At 39.5% G+C, this 24,357-nt stretch overlaps 1 protein-coding gene across 12 annotated transcripts in view; it reads left to right on the top strand.

Moving 5' to 3' along the window:
• Nucleotides 1-24,357, top strand: part of LOC149124920 (uncharacterized) — a 73,277-nt gene that overhangs the window by 7,512 nt on the left and 41,408 nt on the right. Inside the window, exon 3 of one of the 12 annotated variants that reach the window (XR_016211700.1) lies at nucleotides 898-1,153. The exons of the other annotated variants lie outside the window; for them this stretch is intronic. The gene's annotated coding sequence lies outside the window, so the exon portion shown is untranslated. Of the gene's footprint in view, nucleotides 1-897; nucleotides 1,154-24,357 lie in introns of those variants that run through there. 12 annotated transcript variants of the gene reach the window in all.

Here is a 24,357-nt window from a genome sequence, read left to right as displayed (position 1 = left end):
GACACCACATGTGGAGTCTTAACCTACTACACCACAGTGCCAGCCCCAGTAAATACATTTTTAAATTAGGTATTTAGTGGCTGGCATTGTGTTGTTGTGGGTTAAGGCACTGCCTTCAGTACCAGCATCCCATATGGGCACTGGTTCAAGTCTCAGCTGCTCCATTTCTGATCCAGCTCCCTGCTAATGCTCCCGAGAAAGCAACAGAAGGTGGCCCAAGTGGTCCAGAGAGAGAGAGAAGAGGTCTTCCATCCAATGGTTCACTCTCCAGATGGCTGCAACTGCCAGGGCTGCACAGATCCAAAGCCAGGTCTACCACACAGATGCAGGGGCCCAGGGACTTGGGCCATCCTCCACTGCTTTCCCAGGCCACAGCAGAGAGCTGGATCGGAAGTGGAGCAGCTGGGACTCAAACCTGCATCCACATGAGATGCTGGCACTGCAGGTGGCAGCTTTATCTGCTAGGCCACAGCTCCGACCTCGAGATTTTTATTTCAATATTATGTCACTCTTTGATTCTGGAAATCATCTGTGCTTTGAAATCTACTTTATCTTCTGTTAATGCTCATACAGCCACTTCAAATTTTCTTTTATTAGTATTGGCATGATGTATAATTATTTTTCTCCCTTTCATTCTTAACTTCCTTCTATCAACATTTCTGAATCTGATTTCTTGAGGCTGCATATAATGGAATCAAGCTTTCTTGCTTTTACTACCCTGTTGATATCTACTTTTAATTGATATTTTCACATCATTTGCATTTATTCTAATTGTTGATGTGTTAGGACTTACATCTGTCATTTTATTTTGTTTGTCTTTATGATTTTATTTTCTGTTTTACTTTCCTGTTGTTTATTTGTACATTTTTTAGAGCCTCATTTTTTTTTTTTTGATAGGCAGAGTGGACAGTGAGAGGGAGAGACAGAGAGAAAGGTCTTCCTTCCGTTGGTTCACTCCCCAAATGGCCGCTACGGCTGGCGCTGCGCTGATCCGATGGCAGGAGCCAGGTGCTTCTCCTGGTCTCCCATGCAGGTGCAGGACCCAAGCACTTGGGCCATCCTCCACTGCCTTTCCGGGCCACGGCAGAGAGCTGGACTGCAAGAGGAGCAACCGGGACAGAATCTGATGCCCCAGCTGGGACTAGGACCCAGTGTGACGGCGCCGCAGGTGGAAGATTAGCCTAGTGAGCCGTGGCGCCGGCCTAGAACCTCATTTTTATAACTTTAATAGAAAGTTTTTTTCTGGGCATTACATAATATATACATGATTGAGTCTAATGTTATCATCATTTTACTTGTTTGAGAAAAGAAATATAACCCTCTTTACCTAAATTTATGTTCCCCAGTTAGTAGCATTTTTTTTTTGTCTTAAATATTTCCTCTCTATATATTTTGAACCACATCAGTTGGTGTCATCATTTCTCATGAAATACACTTAGGAATGCATACAGGAAGTAGAAAAGCCTGTGGTGCCTATCTATAATATACATTTTTATTGTTGTTGTTCTTGTCTGTCCAACTGATCTTGCACTTCAGGAGAAGAGGTAGAAGTAAAAACCCTTTGTCTTTGTCGGAAAAGCAGTGCATACATTCAAACCACTCTTGATGTTAACAAGTCACAAGAAACTCAGTGTCCTAAACCAATGAGCATTTATTATTTCATAGTTCTGGAGCCCAGATGTACAAGGATCTCACTGGACTAAAATTATTAGGTGTTAGAAGTCTTATTTGTAGAGATGCTAGAGAAAAAATTGATTTCCTTCTCTTTACCAGTTTCTGACACCTGCCTGCCTGCCTTCCTTCTTGGTTCTTTCCTAACAGCCGGTTGAGTCTTTCTCACATCCAGTGCCTCACACTGACTCTTCTCCTACCCTATCTGACATGTCAGGGTACTTGTGTTTACACTGGGCTCACCTGCATTACCCAGGGTATTATTTCATGCTCTGCTGATTACCAGGCGTATGTGAAGTGTGGCTGGATGCAGATTAAGAAAGACTAAGTAGACTTGATATACATCAGTGTAGTCTGTATAAATTAAAATAAACCATCAACAAAACTCAGAGCAGGAGTGGGTGTTTGCTGCAGCCGTTAAGATGCTGTTTGGGATGCCTACATTCCATATTGGAGTACCTGGTTTGAATCCCACTTCCACAACTTCTACTCCAGTTTCCTGCTGGTGTGTATTCTTGCAGGTAATGGCCAAGTATTTGGGTCCTTGCCAGCAATATGGGAGACTGAATGGTCTCCAGGTTTTTGCTTCAGCTGGGTCTTTCCTTAGGATTCACACAATTGAAGAGCAAACTAACTTATGGGAGCTCTCTCTTTCTCTCTGTACCCCATCACTATACACACACTGTGCTTTGTCTTTCAAATAAATAAATAGCTTTAAAAAAACTATAGTAAAGCAAGCAGTGATTATGGGACAATATCAAGAGATCTCACAAATATATAACAGGTGCCCTGGGAAAAGAAAAGAGACAAAGTGGGAAAAGATCAACTAAAGTGTTCATGACTTAGAATTTGCCAATTTTTGAAGTATAGCATACTACAGATACTACAACCCCTGAGACCCTAGGAACCACACACACACACACACACACACACACACTATACCATACCATACCACACCTATACAACTCATTAATTAATTACTAAAGTAATCAAGAAATTCTGGTTGGTAGGGATAAGAAGAAAACACTGCACACATAGACACCAAGTACAAATTACACAAGAATTATAATCAGAAACAATGGAAGCCTGAAGAAAATGCAGTGACAATTTGAGATTCTGAGGGAAACACACATGCCCACTGTAGATTTTAATAGCTAGCAATGGAGTTTTTCAGACAAATGAACGTAGAGGGAAATTGCTACAAAAGATGCGCCTCCAAAAATGTTAAGATCATCGTCAGATAGAAGGAAAAAGATAGCTGGAAGAAATTTGGATCTACACACACACAAATGAAATGCACGAGATATGGTACAGGTGAAAGTGAATAAGGGAGCTGGAGTCGTGGCTCAGTGAGTTAAGCCACCAGCTGCAGCCCATCATCCTATGGTGGAAAGCCAGCCCAGGTCCTGGCTACTTAGCTTCTGACCCAGTTCCCTGCTAATGTGCCTGAGAAAGTGGGAGGAGATGGCTCAATTACTTGGGCCTCTGCCGCCCATGTTGGAGACCTGCGTAGTTCCTGGATCCTGGCTTCCACCTGGCTCGACCTAGCTATTGTGACCATTTAGATGAGAAAAAACAGATGGAAAGATTCTCTCTGTCTCTCTCTCTCTCAGTCTTGTCTCTCCCTCCCTCTGTTGCTCTGTCATTAAAATAAACAAATAAATAAATAAATCCTTTTTTAAAAAATGTGACTATGGACAACAACATTAGCTTACTGTTATCACTCTAAATGATAATGATTGACTGAAATCTAAAGTACTGATACTGCATTATAAGCTTTATAACAAATGGGAAGGAAAATGTATGTCAACCATAGCACATAAGAAGCAGATTATGGAAGGATGAGCTATGCATGAAGTTGTCAGGTGAAGACAACATATGAAAAAAGACGCATATTCTAGACACAAGTGTAACCCATAAAAAACTAAATCTAATGTGTAATAAATCATGAATGGAGAAAGAATCACAAGCAATTGGGTTTTGGATTCTATCTGCAAGAAAGCAGGAAAAGTGGAAAAATACAAATAAATAGAGACTATAAAACTACATTCAAAATCAATCATCAACATCACTGTAAGTATATGTAAATGGTCTAACCCCCCAAATCAGAGGTCAAAATATCATCAGGCTGAATAACAAGGAAATACTCAGATAAGTGTTTTCAACAAGGCACACCATTTAAATATAATGACAAAGCAAAGGTTAAAGGATGTAAAAATATACTACTGGGTTAATGTTGGAAACTATATTTCAGAATAAGGAAAATTACAAATGTTTGCAAAGAGGGACATTACGTATTGATGAAGTCAACTGAAAACACAGCAGTTTTTTGAAAAAAAAAATTTATTTTATTTATTTGAAAGAGTTACAAAGAGAGGTAGAGCCAAAGAGGTAGAGAGGTAGAGAGAGAGAGAGAGAGGTCCTCCATCTGCTGGTTCACTCCCCAAATGACCACAATGGCCAGAGCTGAGCTGATCTGAAGCCAGGAGCCAGGAGCCAGGAGCTTTTTCCATGTCTCCCACGAAGATGCAGGGGCCCAAGGATTTGAGCCTTCTTCTACCACTTTCCCAGGCCATAGCAAAGAGCTGAATCGGAAGTGGAGCAGCTGGGACTTGAACCGGCGCCCATATGGGATGCTGGCACTGCAGGCGGTGACTTTAATCCACTGCGCCACAGCGCCGGCCTCAACACAGCAGTTTTAAATGTATGTTCACTTACTGTGAAAGCTTCAAAACACGAAGGAGAACAGATATACATTTATATTTGGATACTTGAACAATCTTGTCTCAAGCTGATAGAAGAAGCAGTCACAGAATCAGTAAGGGTAACTTTAAACATCATCATGATACTTGTTCAAACTGACATTGAACAAAAATTATATGTTGAGTATCAGCAAACACAATTTGATCTACTGAGCCACGTTGCACACTACAAGAAATGGAAATGTGTTTGGATGGGTGCCGCAAAACCACACTGTCTTAGTTCATTTTTTGCTGCTGCAATAATATACAAATTGGGTAGTTTGTAATGAACAGCGATTGTTGGCTCATGGGTCTACAGAAGCCAGCATCTGGCATGGGCCTTCTTCCTAAGAAATCATGGTAGAAGGACCAAATACCAAAAGATATCAAGGGACAGAACTTGCAACTCTAAGCCCCTTTATAAATTACACTAATTGATTTGTAAGAATGGACCAAGATGTAAACACCTCCCCATGGGCCCCATCTACTAACAAAGTTGAATTATGGATTAAATTCTCTACACATACTTTTCTAAAGGACACATTGAAACCATAGCACCCACTGAACTATTTTTATCCTTACTAAATATAGAGGGAGTTTCTGTTTGCCATGAGGGTACAATGCGGTTTATAAAAATCTCATTGAATGTGTTGGAATAGCCATCAAAGACAAGAGATGAAGGAATAAACAAGGGTTAAACGAGAAGGAGTGAATGGGTGCAGGAGAAAACAAGGAATGTTCTCCACCTAAATGGTGTTTTTCTGACTATGAGGCGTATTTTATGTTTGAATATTAGTTCCATTGATCACTTCAACTTGTCTAGATCTACCACATTCTTCAAGTTGTGATTCAAACATTTGTGTTTTCAAGAAGACATTTGTGAACAAAAGCAAGGAAGGAACTCTGAGCTACTGAACTTCTTTTAGCACTATTGCTTAAATTGTACATTAGTTTACTGTTGGTATCAGTAATAACCTCTAAGTATAAACACCTTATAAATAGGGAATGAGAAAGAGTGCTGGAATTCCTATGTAGGCATTTTCAAAATTGTATTACTATCATTAGCCTTTTACATTGTTTTTAGTTCCTGAAATATTTAATTTGTAAATTTATTTGTTCTCTAATTCATACAGCAGTTTTCCGAAGTACAGAATAGTACAAAAGGATTCTCTGTAATGAAAACAATTATTAACTGTATAACTTAACATTGGTAATGATCTCTTCATCAAAACTACAGTTAGAAAATAGAATTTAGGCACTTTGCAAGCATTGCCTGTGATGTTAGTATTCTCTTTCAATATTTGCATATGTTATGCCTTATTAGATGCCTTTTTCATGCATTTAAACTTAACGAAGGCAGGCTCCTTTTATAAAGTTGGTTAACCTCAAGTTTCTGTTTCATTTTTGTACTCCATTTCTTTTTTTCATTATTTTTATAGATTTATTTATGTATTTGACAGGCAAAGTTACAGAGAGGCGAAAGCAGAGAGAGAGAGAGAGAAGTGTCTTTCATCTGCTGGTTCACTCTCCAAGTGGTTGCAATGGCCAGAGCTGTGCCAATCCAAAGCCAGGAGCCTGGAGCTTCTTCTGGGTCTCCCATGGGGGTGCAGGGACTGGGGCCATCTCCACTGCTTTCCCAGGCCATACTCGAGAGCTGGATCGGAAGTGCAGCAGTCAGTACTCGAACCACTACTACTGCGAGTTTTGTTTGTTATTTCTTTGTATTTTAATTTATACAGACTACACTGGTGTATATCAAGTCTACTTAGTCTTTCTTAATCTGCATCCAGCCACACTTCACATAAGCCTGGTAATCAGCAGAGCATGAAATAATACCCTGGGTACTGCAGCTGAGCCCAGCGTAAACACAAGCACCCTGACATGTCAGATAGGGTAGCAGTCAGTGTGAGGCACTGGATGTGAGAGACTCAACTGGCTGTCATGAATCCTATGCATTCCAATATTAATACATCCATCTTGCTTTAAAATCCATATCTATGTGTACAATATTTATATATGAAGTGAACATGAAAATATTGAAAATTGTTACATCTATGTGTGTTCATTGAAGTATTTTTTAAATTATTTGAACTGTTTAAAGAGAAATTGCAAACAAAACCTAGTAACTTAAATAAGTAAAATTAACATTTCTAGACAGACCTACACCCACAGATTGGGTAATATGAAGAGTATTTAGGTAAATTAAGAACAAAATTATGGGCATATTAAATGAGATATAGTAGATGAGCTACAGCAGTATTCCAACTAAACGATTGAAAGACTAAAAGAAAGCCTGGTATAAGGTAGTAGTAAAAGAAAATAACATGAAAAGCACTTCAGAGAAATAGAAAAATGTTTGGAGGACAATCTACACATTTAATAAATTAAATAATAATGATTAATATAAGTTGTACTCAGATTTGAAAACAACAATCTTCAAAATGAACAGACCAAATTGATTAATTTATGTGATTAAGAAAAGTACAGGGACTGATGCTGTGTCATAGCAGGTACAGCCAACGCCTGCAGTGCCGGCATCCCACATGGGCGCTGGTTCCAGTCCCAGCCGCTCCACTTTTGATCCAGTTCCCTGCTAATGGCTTGAGAAAAGCTGTGGAAGATGGACCAAGTGTTTGGCCTCTGTCACACACATGGAGACCTGGAAGAAGCTCCTGGTTCCTGGCTTCAGCTTGACCCAGACCTGGCTGTTGTGACCATCTAGGGGAATGAACCAGAGATCTATCTCTATTTGTCATTCTCATTCTCTCTCTCTCTCTCTCTCTCTCTCTCTCTCTCTCTCTCTCTCTCCATAACGATGTCTTTCAAGTAATTAAAAATATATTTTAAAAAGAACATAATAACATTTTTAGAAAGTCAGAAACTTTTAATTAGGTTAAGGAAATATATTCTGCACATTCACACAGGGTTGATTGAAATTTTCTATAAATACTCATACCTTCCATGATCTAAGTTTCCATTAAAATTTTGGAAATTCTTTGTCATTAATTCTTTTTTTAAAAAAATATTTATTTATTTATTTGAAAGTCAGAGTTGGCCAGTGCCATGGCTCACTTGGCTAATCCTCCGCCTGTGGCACCGGCAACCTGGGTTCTAGTCCCGGTTGGGGCACTGGATTCTGTCTCCTGGTTACTCCTCTTCCAGTCCAGCTCTCTGCTGTGGCCCAGGAGTGCAGTGGAAGATGGCCCAAGTTCTTGGGCCCTGCACCTGCATGGGAGACCAGGAGGAGGCACCTGGCTCTTGGCTTCAGATCGGCACAGTTCCCACCGTGGTGGCCATTTGGTGGGTGAACCAATGGAAGAGGAAGATCTTTCTCTCTGTCTCTCTCTCTCTCACTGTCTAACTCTGCCTGTCAAAAAAAAAAAAAAATTCAGAGTTAAACAGAAAGAGGAGAGGCAGGGAGAGAGAGAGAGAGGTCTTCCATCTGCTGGTTGACTCCGCAATTGGCCATAATAGCTAGAGCTGCATGAATCCGAAGCCAGGAGTCAGGAGCTTCCCACAGGTCTCCCAAGTGGGGTCTCCCACGTGGGTCTTGGGAGGACTGGGGCCATCTTCTACTTCTTTACCAAGCTATAGCAGAGAGCTGGATTGGAAGTGGAGCAGCCCAGTCTTGAACCAGTGCCCATATGGGATGCCAGCACTTCAGGCTAGGGTGTTAGCCCACTGCACCATAGCACCGGCCCCTGTCATTAATTCTTAAAATATTTCTTTTCTCTTCTTTTGCTCCTTTAGTTCTGGGAATCCAAGTACACAAATAAGAGATCATGTTATCTCATTCACACACATGCACACTATTTATATTAATTTTTAAATTGATAGCTGTATCTATCCCATATATGTTTGAGTTGGCTGATTGTCCCCATGCCACCTTTTACTGTACATTTCATTTCTGAAATTTGTTCATTTCTTTTTTATGGTTTATATTTTCCTGCTGAGGTTTCCCTCCTCATCACCCATTCAGTCTATCTTTTCCTATAAATCCTTTACATAACAATAGGCACTGAGCTCATTATAGATGATAAAAGGGCAATTTCATCAATAACATATAAAATAAATATGTACTCATGTGCCTATCAGAGCACCAGTATACAAGGTGACTGTTAATAGACCTGAGGAGACACTGCAGCACAGTAATAGCAGGAGGCTTCATTATCACTCTTTCAACAACAGACAAATCGCTGAAAAAATCAATAAAGAAACATTGGAGTTGAACTAACTTTAGATCAGAGGCATCAAATAAGCACTCACAGAAGCTTCCATCTAACAGAAGCAGAACACACATTCTTCTCAAGAGTGACAAGCATTATTCAAAACAGAGAATATGCTGGGCTACAAAATAACTTAATAAACGTGTGTTTGAAATCATATCAAGTTTCCTTCTTGATAATCATAGTGTAAAACTAGAAATCAATAATAGGGGGAGTTTTGGAAAAATCAGAATTATGTGGGCATTAAAAAATGTGCTCTTAAACAACCAATGGACTAAAGGAGAAAATAAAAGAGAAATAAAACTGGCCTGAGGCTAACAAGCATGGTAACACAGTATAGCAAAGTTTATGAGATGCACCAAAAAAAAAAAAAAAAAAAAAAACAGCTTAATAGGGAGCTTTACAGGGGAAACCATCTACATCAAAAAAGAGTATCAAGTAAACAACTTCAAGTTCTACTTCAAGGAACTAAAAAAAGAGCAACATGCTAAACCCAAAGCTATTAGAAGGAAGAAAATTCAAAAGATCAAAGCAGAAATAAAAAAATGAGAACAAAAGTAATGATAGGAAATATTTTTCAAAAATTAGAATCTTTTAGAAGATGAATAAAATGGACTGTCACTTAACGAGTCTAAAAACAAAAAGAAGGCAGAAATAGAATCAGAAGTGGAAGAGGAGACATTACAACTGACAGCTAAGAATACAAAGGGTCATAGGAGAGTACTATGGGAAACTTAGAACAAATGGATAAATTCCTTTAAATATGCAATCTATCAAGAATAAATAATGAAAAAAGAAATTTTGACAAAGAATAAAAAGAATGAATCAGAAATAAAATCCCATCAAAGAAAAGCTCAGTACCAGTTGGCTTCACTACTGAAATCTAGCAAACACTTAAAAATACCAATTCTTCCCAAATTTTTCCAAAAAATGTTCTGATTATTGGGGAATGCAACATTATAACCTGACAAAGAAAAATTAGTACTCAAAGAGTAAATTGAGGAAAAGAGATTAAGAGTGAATGCCTACGTGTTGTGGTTTCCTTCTGGATAGGTCTCATGGGACTTTATCAAAAAACTAATAAGAGGAGACGTGTCATGGTGCAGTGGGTTAAGCCACCACCTATGACACCCACATACCATATAAGCTGCTCCACTTCCTATCCAGCTCCCTGCTCATGTGCCTTGGAAAGCAGTGGAAGATGGCCCAATCACTTCGGCCCCTGGCATGGAGGATCCAGATGGGGTTCCAAGCTCCTGGCTTTGATCTCATCCAGCTCTGCTGTTGTGACCATTTGAGGAGTGAGCTGGTGGCTGGAGGTTGACTCTGTAATGCTGCCTTTCACAGGCATCAATAAATCCTTTAAAAAACTATGATAATTCTCAAGGAGATGCATGTAAAACATACTCTCCTATGACATAACTGTTCAACTGCTCCAAGAACTACAAACCTGTAAATTAATATGTATCTTAGATTTGAACTTCTAATCAAAGAAACCGAATGAATCTATTTCATAATTCAGAATATACCAAAAAAGTAAGAAAAACAAAAGACAAATAATCACTCTCCAAGATCAAATACTAGAAAGGGGCACCCAGAGAGCAAATAGAGGCTAACAGGTCATTCAGAGGTGTAGAAGATTAGATTCAGAGAAATAAGTATTAAATGTAACAAAATGAATGTATCTATGCTCAGTAAAATACTCAATCTACAAATTAAATGGGGTCAATGTGCCCCAGGCTTTTAATGAATGCATGTACCACCATTGAATTGTCCTAATGAAATTGCAGTCAAGGATAATGTGAAAAAAATTACACATTTCAGATAGAAAGTGTAGGTGTCTCATTGTAGGTTAGTGTTGAACTTAGCATCAATTTTACATCAATAATTAAAATGAGACAAATTATATACTATATCCAAATATAACCCAAATCTACTTAATTAAATTTAACAATCATTTATAGAAACATCTCTGAATAAGAATAGAAGAAAACTAATAAAATAGTGGAGCCTTCAAGCCAATAGTGAAATGCTGAAATAATTGTCAGCCAATGGTCACTGTCACCATTAAGTAGGATGTGTTGATCAGAGGCAGGGTTCTCTTTTTAGAAGCAGAAGATAGCATCAGTATTACACCAATATGAGGTGTGCATTTGGCCTAGTGGTTGTTAGGACACCCACATCCCACATCTGAGTACCTGAGTTTGTGTCCCAGCTTTAATTCTGACCAGTTCCCGGTAATACATACCCTGGGAGGCAGTGATGTAACTGATTGTGTCCCTACTACTCAGGTGGGAAATCTGGATTGCGTTCCGAGCTCCTGTCTTAGCCTGCCTGACCCCAGTTGTTGCAGGCATTTAGGGATGTTCTCAGAGGAAGAGAATGCAGAATAAACAGTTGAGTATGCATATTTACTAAAGACTATTTAGCTTGTGAAAATTGTGCTTATTCATTAATTTTGTTTATTTGAAAAGAGGGATGGAGAGAGAGGGGGAGAGGAGAGGGAAGAGAAGCGAGAAGAGTGGTGAGAGACCACAGGAGAGAGGAGAGAGGAAAGAAGAGAGAGTTGCCTTTCCTGGCTCACTCTCCAAAGGCCCATGAACAGCTAGGGCTAGGGCTGAAGGCAGGGACCCATTTCTCCAGCCGTCTACACTACCTCCCATAACGTCTATTAGCAGGAAGCTGGGATTGGGAGTAGAGCTGGGACTGGAACTCAGGCACTGGGATGTGGACATCCCAGGTCTTGTCTTACCAAGTTTGCAAAACACAAGTTCCTAGGTTTGTGCTTCATCCCTTATCGTGGCATAAATTTCACACATTTTCAGACATTCTTTATAATTTACAGTGTAGGTTTGTTTTGTTACCATTTCTTCATTTGCTTTATTATATTTCCCTTATAATTTTGCATATCAAATTTGAGAAACCCAAAAAGAAATTATCATGAGGTCCTATGATTTTATTTTGAAGTTAATTCTAGCTTAGATATATTTTAAGATTTAAAAAATGATGTAGTTCTTTTAGTTATGTATTATCTGGCTCATTTGATTGCTTGATTAATAAGAAATAAGTGGTATATTAAGCATTATGATTTTAGTCACTTCTGTTTAATATTGAATGCCAAGTACCTAGGGAACATTCAAGAGATATGTATTTAAATTTAAGTTCTGCAAGTTGGGCATGTTATATGAGTATCTGAAGATATTTTTAAATTGAAAGACTATAAAAAGTAAAATGCCATCATAATATCTGAAAAAGATACTGTAAGGGATAAAGAAGAACATTTTATATTAATGAACTCAATGTATCAAAAATACTGTAACTCTATTATACTTATTTAACAATGGTTCAAAAATGCAAATAAAAAACTAACAGAAATGAAAAAGAAATAGACAAATATCAATAACAGTTGGTGATTTAATGCTTTCCTTTAAGTAACTGGCATAATAGTTAAACAGGAAAGTACTAGGAATTCAAATATTTAAACAATAGTATCAGCTGACTTTTGCTAATGCATAACTCTTCAATTGTTAGATCCACATAGCACCTGGTTGCCAATTCCGTTACTCCTATTCCGAGCTCCAGGAGTTCCTGGAAAGTTGAAATCATCTTTATCACACATGCTCAGAATCCACATGCTCTATCTCAGCTGACACTTCAGTGCTCTTTGTAAATATGCGTACTCAGCTGTTTACTCTGCATTCTCTTCCTCAGAGAGCATCCCTAAATGTTGTCTATGCAACCTGAGCTAGAACTTTGCAAGACTGTGTTTCAATATCTAATGTAAATACTGAGGGAAGACACTATGTACCTCCTCAAATTAAAAGCTTAGCCACCTTTGCTTCTGATTTTTATCAGAAAAAGAACTTTTTCCAACCATTCCTGTTCTTGCTTCCTACATTTTACCTCATCAAACATTCACCCACATATTCTATCCCTTATGTTTTGATTGCTATGTACAAAATTATCTTAACTAATAAAATCACTTTCTGAAATTTGCTGTTATTCTTAATTTCTTTAAGTTAGCCACAGTTTTTTCCCAAATGATCTCTATTTCTTAACCGCACACTTTTTTATTCCATTAATAAATTTTGTGACTCCTTTCTAATAAATCAACAATTATTTCACAATCTGTACTACAAGCTCTTTTTCTCAGTTCACATTTTATACTCCTTTAATAGGATCTGTGGTAATCATGAAATTCCCTTCCCAAGGTAGGTACAATATGACTTTTTTGTGTGGTTTGTTGACCACACTTTCTCTCTCTCTCTTTGGAAGCTATAAATTCCTCTCCCATTTTCTTAACATAAAGTACTCATCAAAATGATTCTTAGAATCATTCTTCTATTTTAAGTCACCATACACCAACTTTTAGCCAATCTCTGTAATCTATGTATGAATTTGTAAATGCATATTGAATATTTCCATGGATACTTCATCCATGTTCCAAATTTTAGTATTTCATAGGCAAACTAACTTTTTCTCTATTTTTACTGTCAATTTCTCTGTCCTCACTAAATACAATGTCTCTTTTCTAAAATGATCTCTTTTATTGAAAACCAAGTGACAGAGAGAAAGAGAGGAAAGAGAAGGAGAGAAAGTGATTTTCCATTCATTGGTCCCCTTCCCAAATGGAAAACTTGAAGGAGGGGAGCAGGCCAAAGCCAGAAGCCAGGAACTCCATCCTAGTCTCACACATGCTGGCATGAGCTCTAGCACTTGTGCCATCATCTGCTGCCTTCCCAGGCATGTTAACAAGAAGTTGGATCTGCAGCTGAGCAGCTGAGATCCAAAGCTGTGCTCCACTAGGGTATTCCAGCATCACAAACAGCAGCTTAGCCCTCTACCCTGCCTTTCATGAGGTCACAACCTTTAATATCTTAAGGCTGCCCTTAACCATGTGTCTCTCCCCTAGCTCTCACCTGTAAGTCCAAATTACTTTAATTCGAACATCTCTTTCTCTCTTAAACAACCATGAAGACCTGTAGTGGCCTTCTTCCTAAGCAGAAATGCCTCAGATTTTATTAAGGCCTTACAAATAACATTTCATTACATTCCTTCAGGACACTGATTTATCCCCCTTTGTCTTGGCCTTCTGTGCTGGCTCATACTCATCTCTCTAAATGAGTATTTTTGTTATTTTTGCTTGTTGAAATCTACTCATTTCTTGGAGTTGCCTTTAAGAACTATCTTCCCTTAGGATCCTTTCTAATCATTTCTCATGAGTGTGACCTGTCACTCTTTCCCATAATATCTGTGCTCTTATTTAATGATCTGCTCAGCTATATATTCTTCTAAAAATAGTTATTTACTGGCCAGCACTGTGGCTCACTAGGCTAATCCTCCACCTGCGGCGCCGGCACACCGGGTTCTAGTCCAGGCTGGGGAGCCGGATTCTGTCCTGGTTGCTCCTCTTCCAGTCCAGCTCTCTGCTGTGGCCCGGGAAGGCAGTGGAGGATGGCCCAAGTCCTTGGGCCCTGCACCCGCATGGGAGACCGGGAGGAGACACCTGGCTCCTGGCTTCGAATTGGCACAGCATGCCGGCCATAGCAGCCACTTGGGGGGTGAACCAATGGAAAAGGAAGACCTTTCTCTCTGCCTCTCCTCTCTCTAGCTCTGCCTGTCAAAAAATATATAGTATTTACTTATTTATTTGAAAGGCAGACTTACAGAGAGAGGGAGAGACAGAGAGATAGATGGATCTTCCATTTTCTAGTTCACTCTCCAAAGAGACATAATAGCCAATACTGGATCAGGCTGCAGTCAGGAGACTGGAACTCCATCCTGGTTTCCCTTGTGGGTGGCAAGGACACATGGGTGTCTTGGGTGCTTGGGTGCCTTAGGTGTTTTTGTGCCATGTGGTTGGTAGTGGACCATCCTCCACTGATCTCCCAGGTGCATTAACAGGGAGCTGGATTGGAAGTGGAACAGGTAAGACACATCCGGGGCCCATATTGGGATGCTGGCATTGCAGGTGGTAGCTTAACTCTGTGCCACAATGTTGGCCGGCCTATATATCCCATTTCTTTTCTTTTATTTTCAGATTTATTTATTTGAAAGGCAGAGTTGGAGAGAGAGCAGGAGAGAGAAAAAGAGAGAGAGAGAGAATCAAGCGAGAGAGATCTTCCATCCACTGGTTCACTCCCCAAATGCTCCCAAATGGTCATAATGACCAGGACTGGTCCAGGCAAAAGCTAGGAGCCTGGAATTTCTGCTGGGTCTCCCACATGGGTGCAGGGACCCAAGCACTTGGGCCATCTTCCACTGCTTTCCCAGGCCATTTTTGGGAAACTGGATCAGAAGTGGAGCAGCCGGGTCTCAGACTGGTGCCCATATTGGATGTTGGTGCTGTAGAGGGCCGTTTAACCTGCCCCACTATATATTTTATAAATAACAAACATTGGATTTCCAGAGATAGCATTGCAAGAGGACATTTGTTATAAAATTTTCCTTATCCAGCTTACCTTTTCCATTGCAACCGTCTTTGAGTTAACCATTGCAGTCCTGAAAGTACTTTTGTGTGTGTATTTATTTTAAATTCTTGCTTTCATGTGAAAGTGTGATTAGAAAAAGAGAAGTCATCTCTGCGTCTGAGAGGAGCCTGGTGCTGTCAGTTAGTGCTGTGTTCTTGGTTTCAGCTGAACATTAACAATTTCACAGAACATCAGCCTTAGTCAAGGTCTCTCTGTGATGGTGATGGATCAAGACAAAGACAAGGCCACTCCATAATCACACCTTAACACAGACAGACCATGAATATTGTCCAAAAGGAAGAAAAATGGACAAGCATCTCCCTTAGTTAATATGATGACTTTTTTTTAGAATTAAAGTTTCAATCTCCTTTTTCATAAATTTAGTAGCAAGATAATAGTAAGATTTATTAAGACACCAATCATAAAATTACCCCAGGCTTTGAACAGCATACAAGCATAGTAAAGACTTGCTTCCTTAAATGCTCTCTAAAAAAGCACCCAATACAAGCTCAAATCCTTTATAGTTCTTCCTAATACTCTCTCTCTCTTTTTTAAATATTTATTTATTTATTTGAAAGTCAGAGTTAAACAGAGAGAGGAGAGGCAGAGAGAGAGAGAGGTCTTCCATCTGCTGGTTGACTCCCCAATTGGCCACAATATCCAGAGCTGCACTGATCCGAAGCCAGGAGCCAGGTTCTTCCCCCTGGTCTCCCATGGGGTGCAGTGCCCAAGCACCTGGGCCATCCTCCACTGCCTTCCCAGGCCACAGCAGAGAGCTGGACTGGAAGAGGAGCAACCGGGATAGAATCCGGTGCCCCAACTGGGACTAGAACCCGGTGTGCCGGCGCTGCAGGTGGAGGATTAGCCTAGTGAGCCGCGGCACCGGCCAAGTCCTCATAATGTTGTTCAACTCTGAGAACTCTCCCAATCCTTGTTAAACACAGGCCTTATGAGGTGCTCCAAGTCAACACATTATGGCTTGTCTTCTTCTGTACCCAACTCTTGATCAACCAGCCCCAAGAGTACACTTCTGCTTTTTCCTCAGGTCAATCTTTTCTGTACACCGTCCTTTGTTCTGTTTCAGGGCCCCTTGTGTGGCCAGAATGATGTGGAATGGCGATATTTAACCCAGGCATAAACTTTTATAAAACAGGACATGCACCATTTTTAACGAGATCTGAGACTTACAAAGCTAACCACTTCCAGTCCTGGACCCTGGCTTCTCTGTTTTGGCTGAACATTCACAAGTCCTTGCACCACTGTGACAATCCTGATGCTTCCCTCTTTTGCCTAACTGTGCCTAACACTTCCAGTGCTGAAGATACGAGTTTCTATGTAACTTGCCAAGGATGTGTCTGGGTTCTCACACTTTAATTTTAATTGATGTCATGTTTCTTAATTTCCTGTTATCTCTCTGAAGGACTTCAGTACAACTAAGCTGTAGCCAGTGAACTCTACCATCTTTGCAGTACCATATGCATCTCCCTTCCTCAGTATCTTTGTTTTATTTTTTATTTTTTATTTTTTATTTATTTTTTTTTATTTTTTGACAGGCAGAGTGGACAGTGAAAGAGAGCAACAGAAAGAAAGGTCTTCCTTTTCCATTGGTTCACCCTCCAATGGCTGCCACGGCTGGCGCACCACGCTGATCTGATGGCAGGAGCCAGGTGCTTATCCTGGTCTCCCATGGGGTGCAGGGCCCAAGTACTTGGGCCATCCTCCACTGCGCTCCCTGGCCACAGCAGAGAGCTGGCCTGGAAGAGGGGCAACTGGGACAGAATCCGGCGCCCCAACTGGGGTGAGAACCTGGTGTGCCGGCGCCGCAAGGCAGAGGATTAGCCTATTGAGCCACAGCTCCAGCTCTCAGTATCTTTCAAATATCAGAACCATCACAACCACATTGCCCTTCTCTCTGGCCGTTTGCCACATTTCCAGCAGTGAAGGCATCAGTCCTTGGCTGTTATCTTGCATGAGTAACTACTTGCATCTTACTAGTTAGAACAGCATGTTTTCTGCCAGCAGTGAGTGGAACAGTCACAAACACACATTTAAAATGCTTTCAGACAATTCAGTTGTCATGCAGGCATGCAAGTTCTATCTTTCTTCATTCTGCTTGAGGACACAGTAAACTATGATTTGAGGTTTTTACTTTGGGAAGACCTGATCAATACACCATCTAATCTCTTAAATGTGTGTGTCCAGAATGCCCTGCACATCCGGGAAATGTAACCAATATGCACTTTTTCAAGATTAATTATATATTCCTTGATCCCACATAAGTTACTTACTAAAAATAAATTATTCCTGTTCATTTACTTTCTTTATTTGAAAGACAGAATTAAAGAGAGAGGTAGAGACAGAGAGAGAGGTCTTCCATCTGCTGGTTCACTCCCCAGATGGCCACAATGGCCGGAGCTGAGCCTATCTGAAGCCAGGAGCCAGGAGCTTCTTCCTGGTCTCCCAGGTGGGTGTAGGGGTCCAAGGACTTGGGCCATTTTCTACTGCTATCCCAGGCCATAGCAGCTGGGACTATTACCGGCACCAATATGGGATGCTGGTGATTCAGGCCAGGGCTTTAACCTGCTGAGCCACAGTGCCGGCCCCTCCTGTTCATTTTAAAATGACTCTTGCTCATAATACTTTTACTCCTGTCATCGTTTAGAATGTTATTTCATTCAGTTCTAAATCCCACATTTATTTCTGGATATTATCTGCCCCTTCTTGACACTGCATGATATCAGTGTAGTTTTAGTGATACGATGTGTACCCTACATATGTAAGTAGGAGACCATAAAAGGTGGAAAATATCAGAATCCTGCTAATTAATCCAGCAAAGACGAGCGACTATCTACTAGAATAAACTCCAGCAGTTAGAACCAGACATATGGAATTAATTAATGCATCTAATTTCCTTGACATTGTTGCATCTTCTCAGATCAGAACTTGCTATGTTGTCAGATACCAGACATTGGTGATATGTTGGATTAATCAGTTGAAATCTGCACCAGAAGGAAGAAATGAGTATGAGTATGAGATATAAAAGCAAAAATGTAGAGGAAAGTATACAAAGGCTTAGAAAGACACTATTAGTCTAATTTTACTGTATGTAATTTGCTTATCTTTTGCTAACCCGTATCCCTTATCCCTGACTGTTTCTCTGACATAACTCAAAAGGCACTCTCTACTGAGCTATTAAGAAATCCACAGTGAGAGCTCTGTAATTCTTGAAAACCCCTGTGGATGGCTCTCTATAGACTATAGTAGGAGAGCCTATCAAAGATATGAGTTTATTGATTTCAATTAGGAAAAAATGTGATACTGGAATTTTAGGCAGTCAAGTTACAATACTTCAACATTAGAGGAAAAATTATACACAGTAACTATATTGGCTGCGATAATCATAATGAGCCATAGAGATAAAATAGGTATTTTATCTAGGAGTCCATTAGAATCAACGCATGGCAACATACTAAGTTAAAGTAGAACTTCTAGATCTAGTGGGCAGATGTCTCTCTTGAGTATTCTAAGCAGTCACATCCTGTTTATCCAATTTATGAGCAGAAGTCAGTCCTCAAATCTAGAGCCTCTTGACAGAGGAGGAGGGAGGAGGGTGAGTGTCTGTAAGAAATACCAGCCCTACAACCTGCATGTGTATCATAATTCTTCAGAGGACACTACAGGGTTTTAGTAGAGTGACTGTAAATTGGGAAAAATGAATTACTCAAGCCTTCTGGGAGATTGGAAATTGGCTCTGAATGGACAGTCATATTTAGGATCCAGAATGACCCAAGAGTTGATTTAAAAGGGGGCTTATGGAGGTTCAAGGCATTTGGACATTAATTCTTCTCATAGTGGATCTGGTGGAGCTGATCCAAGTCCTGTGATTCTCCCTCTAGTGCTAGGAAGTAGAGTGGCATGAATATATATTGCTGAATTGTGATCCCTAAAAAAATGACTATTATCATAACAAAGGTGAAGCGGAAGCGCCTGAAACAAGAGCAAAGCCAAAATATGTCTGTTGGTGCCAGCATTGAAGTCTGGGGTAATTATGCCCACTTGACAACTCTTTTTTCCAGAGTGATGACAATACACTTGCCCTGAATCAGAGAATCACAAGGGCTCTGCTGGATGTGGTGACTTCAGTATCAAAGACAAACTGCCCTGTGCCATCCTCACTCAGCAGGCATGGAGCACATTTTCTGAATTATCTCAAGATTATCAACCCTCATTTCTGTGTTATACTGCCTTGCTGGCCCATGGCTTTGCTAAGATTATGCAATTTGTTCCAGATGAGCAGGAAGCAGTAGGCCTTTCAGAGTGTGGGAGACCCACCCTAGGACATTTCAGTAGCCCTTAATACTGCTTTATTGTAGCTGTAGTGAGGACCTGCAGGTGAGTAAGCCTCTTAGGTTTTGTTGGTCCATAAAAAACATTAGCTTAACTCTCATTTTAAAAGGCTTTTACACACACACACACACACACACACAGAAGAACTGGGTTTTTGATTATTTCATCACTTTCAACGTACTGCATTTTCTCTTCTCTCGTTCTTTCTGTTGGAAAATAGACTGTTTTAATATTATGTTTTAAAAGACAACTTTTATTCTCTAGTTTTTTCATTATTTTATTTATTTTAACAGTATTTCCGGGATACTCTAAAAGGTTTTATCTTTTACTTTATTTGCACTGTTTAGTATGGGCATTGTCTCCCAGTACTGTGGCTTCTTGTATCTGCAGGAGAATATTCTTCCTAACCTGCTTTCGTCTTTTTTCTCAGAATTGCAATTTCTCTGTATCTCCAACTCTTTCATGCTATTTTAGCCAGTTTCCACTTTTTAATTTTCTGGGAATCACTCTGGATATCCCTTCCCTTTTGATCTATCTTTCAGTTCATTAATTCTTCACTTGGTTAAACTGAATCTTATTTACATTCTGATTGCTGTAGTTTCTTTTCTCAACTCCTCACTTACATCGTTATCAGTATTTAAGCTTTAGTTTCTTTTTATCTTTTTCCAATCTCTTGAGTTGAATCATTTATTATCCATTTTTATGCTTAACATTTTTCTTTTTGATGAATTTATTTAAAGCTATAAATGCATTGATTTTGCTTCTATTTTATTTATCAGCTTTTAGTTGCATTGGATTATAATTGTATTTGGTCTGCATACTATTACTTCTCTGATATTTATTTATAATGTAATTAATTAATGATATACTTTTTACAAATAGTAATTTTATGCCTGAAAATAGTATACTCTTTTTATTTTGTAAGCAGAGTTTTATGTACATCTGTAGTTCTTTTTTTTTACTTATATTGCCTAATTTTATGCTATGCTTACATGTCTAACCAGTTAATATTTGAGAGAGATATATTAAAATTTCCAGCTGCATTAACTGATTTATTTTGTTTTCAATGCATGTCTACTTATTTTTTCTTGATGAATAGTTTCTATTTTTTTGGATATATAATTTTCACGGATATATTTGTTTTCACATTTTTTTGGTATATAAATTCTGTTTTTGTCAATCAGTCCTCTTCTTTCTTTCTTCCTCAAATATATCCTATGAGATTAATATTATTACTACAACTTCCTTTGGATTTTGATTCTTAAACATTTTCTCATTCTTTTCATTTTCAAAATTTTTAAGTCTCTTTGTGCATCTCATGTAAACAATATGTTGTTTGATCTTGTCTTCTAATCTAGTTTTAGAGACTCATCCTCTTAGCTGGTGAATTTAATCTTATTTTAGTTGTTATAGCTTAGACTTATTCTTGGTGTACTAGTTCTAATTGGCCATTAACAGCTCTCGTTTGTTTTTCCCCTTGTCATACTACAATTTCAGTAGAATGATTGTTTTCTTCTGATAATCTGTTTTGAATTCTATTTTACTCTGTGCAACAGTTGCCTTATCTTAAAAATGATACCAAATCAAGTCTCCGGTGTGGGTGGCAGGAACCAAATTATGTTAGCCTTCACTACTGCCTTCAAGTGTTGCTGTGGATTCATTTTGAGAGGAGGAGCATGGTGGGGGCAAGAGGCGCATTGTCACCACACAGACACCAGGAGTTAGGTGAAAGTGGGCCAGGAGCGAGCAGCCTACAGACTCATTAATTTCAGTTGGTGCAACAGCTTATATTGCTGAGGCAGCCAATCCAGTCAAGGGGCGGTTTATGCCATAACAAATCACTGCCTGTTGTCAGGCAGACTCCATTGCCAGGTGTGTTCTGAAGCCACTCCTGAGTAACTGGTACTCACTTGCCAGTGGCCATCTTGGCATGGCCTTCTCATTCTACCACATTCAAGGATTGGCATCAGCAGGAAGTTTTGAGTTATCAGCAAAACGAGGCATCAAACCCAGGTACTCTGAAGTGAGACACTGACATCTTACCTGTTAGGCCAAGCACCTGCCCCCACAATATGTTTTAGTTTAGGGATAACTAGGGGTGACTTATATATTCTTCATCAGTTTAAGTAATCCTTTACATCAATCTCTTTCCTTCTGTCCCTGAAAATTTTATTTGTATTTATGGAGATTTCTGTAATTAATATTATATTAATTACATTAGACTTGGCATCTGGCAAGCAGGCTGACAGTAAAAAGAGATTTTTCTGGGGATTTCAAGATGGCTTAATAGGGAAAAAATACAGTGCTTTAGACTAGGGGGGAAATAGCAGGAACAAAGCATAGGAAGTGCATGCCCAGGGGAGAGTTTGGAGAGAAATTGGCAGTGGATATTCTACAGAAGGAAGAGGGCTGAGGTGGATCAGCATTTAAGATGAGGGTGTGCAGCAATGAATACGACACCAAACATGATCCCTGCAGCCGTGAGTGGGAAGATACACAAGCTTTGGAGAACACGGTGAGTGCAGAGACTGCAGCAGCCCATGCCACTGGTGATACTGCCTGAGGAAGAGCATTGCAGATCACACTCCCTTTGAGTTCAGCCTGCAACCCTAACAGGGGTGGGGTACCCACTTGAACTGTAAAAGAAAAGCACATTTCTTTCCCCCATACCCCACAAAAGTGCCCAGCAACTGGTGAGCAGAAGGTGATATTTTGACACCAGTAGCATCTAGGATGGTTCTAGTGCATGCGTGTGATCAGGGGATTTCACCAGAGGGAAACATTTGTGTCCCCCATTGACTGAGTCTGGTTGGAAGGTTTGACATGGGGCTGGGCATCTGTGTAGGACATAGAGATGCCCCAGCATCTCAACATGTCACAGGCTCTGGGGCTCAAACTGCCAAGGCAGAGCACCCACAAACAGCTGGCTCTAGGAGCATCTCTGCTCTCTTCATATAATGGACAGGATAGCAGAGCAGATCCTCTGTACCCTGTGACTGTGGTAGACTTGTGTGCTGAGACTGTAGGAACTCTGTGATGACAAGATAGGACCCAGAGTGTAGCTGGGTCTCTGGGTAACCACTGTGCCACTTCAGAGGACTATAGCTCCCAGCTTGCCTGTTATAGGTCATTGCAGAGGGATCTGTGCTCATACTGAGGACTGCAGAGGTTGTATGGTTCATTTGAAAGCAAAAGTGAATGTTACACCCACTGTGGGCTAACACTGGGCATTGATGATCTTGGAAAAGAGGAGATGAGGGTGTAATTAGGACAACAGAAGTGACCATACCCTACCCTCTGCTGACAATAGAGGAAATCTACCATGCCCAACTTGGATGGTAACCTGGATACTTGCCCCATCTTGGAACACTGAACAAAGCTCCCTGGCCATAGCCAGCACGCATCTGTGAGCATTCACTAAAAGAGCAGACACTTCACTAGTCACAGAGGCATAGTTCAAAGGTAAAACCCATCAGAGGAGAAAACCAATATGTATTTCCGCAAATGCCTAAAAAATAAGTACAGAAATTCAAGAAACAAGAATAATAAAGAAGGCAATATGAATCCCACAAAGGCGCAAAGCAACACATCAATATTAGAATGTGAAGAGGAAGAGATTGGTGAAATGCCTGAAATGGAATTCAAAAGAATAATCTTAGGTTTTCTCAGAAGCAGTGAGAAGCAAATTCACTAGCTAAAGACATCTACACATGACTTGGAGGATAAATTTTCCCATGAGATTGAGATTTAAAAAGAAATCAAAATACGGGAAAGCCTTAACAACAGATTTGATGAGGCAGAAGAAAAATATCTGAGCTAGAAGAAAAATCTTTGGAAATTCATCAGTGAGACCAAAACAAGAGGAGAAATTAGAAAAATTGAAAACAATGTTTGAAATTTATGGAACACTATTAAACATATAGGTCTTAGGAGCTCCTGAAGGTGTAGAAACAGAGAATTGATTAGAAGGCCTCTTTAGTGAAATAATTATAGAAATTTTCCCTAATTTGGAGAAATAAAGAGACATCCAAGAACATGAGGCACATGGACTCCTAACAGACATGCCCAGAAAAGAACTTCACCACGACATATTGTAGTCAAATTTTCAACAATAAAATATAAAGATTCTAAAAACTTCATGAGAGAAATGTCAGAATACTTTAAAGGATATCAAATAAAACTCAAAGCTGATTTCTCTTCAGAAACTCTACAGGCTAAGAGAGAATGGAGAGATATAGTCCAAGCCTTAAAAAAAATCAAACCAGAATACTGTACACTAAAAAGTTCTCATTTATGAATGAAGGTGAAATAAAGGCAATCCATAACAAACAGAAATTGAATTTGTCAATATTCATCTAGACTTACAAATGATGCTTTAGGATGTGCTACACACAGAAACACAGAAAGATAGTCACTATTGTGAAAGAATGCACAGGTAGAAAATCTCTTAGGAGAAGTACAAAAGAAATCCAAAGCATACCATAGGAATATTTACACAAAAATGATAAGACCAAGTTGTTACTTATCAATAATAGCCCTTAATGTGAATGGCCTAAATTTTCCAATTAAAAGATACAGACTGGCTGAATGGATTAAAAAACAAGACCCATCTATGTGCTGCCTACAAAAAGCACACCTCACCAACTAAGATGTCTGCAGAGTGAAAGTGAAAGGATGGAAACAAATTCCATGCTAACAGAAAGCAAAGTTGAGCCGGTATAGCTATCCTAATATCAGATAAACTAGACATTGACACAAAATCTGTTAAAAGAGACAAGAAGCGCACCAAGTAATGATTAAGGGATAATTCTAAAGGAAGATGTGACTAATAAGTATATATGCATCCAATGCCAGTGAGTCTGGCTGTTTAAAATGACTGTTAAAATGACTGTTAATGGATCT

This window comes from Oryctolagus cuniculus, chromosome 8, assembly GCF_051225735.1.
Source record: "Oryctolagus cuniculus isolate XC-2025 breed Fujian yellow rabbit chromosome 8, ASM5122573v1, whole genome shotgun sequence".
Lineage (NCBI taxonomy): Eukaryota > Metazoa > Chordata > Mammalia > Lagomorpha > Leporidae > Oryctolagus > Oryctolagus cuniculus.
This window is presented reverse-complemented; position numbering and strand designations above follow the sequence as displayed.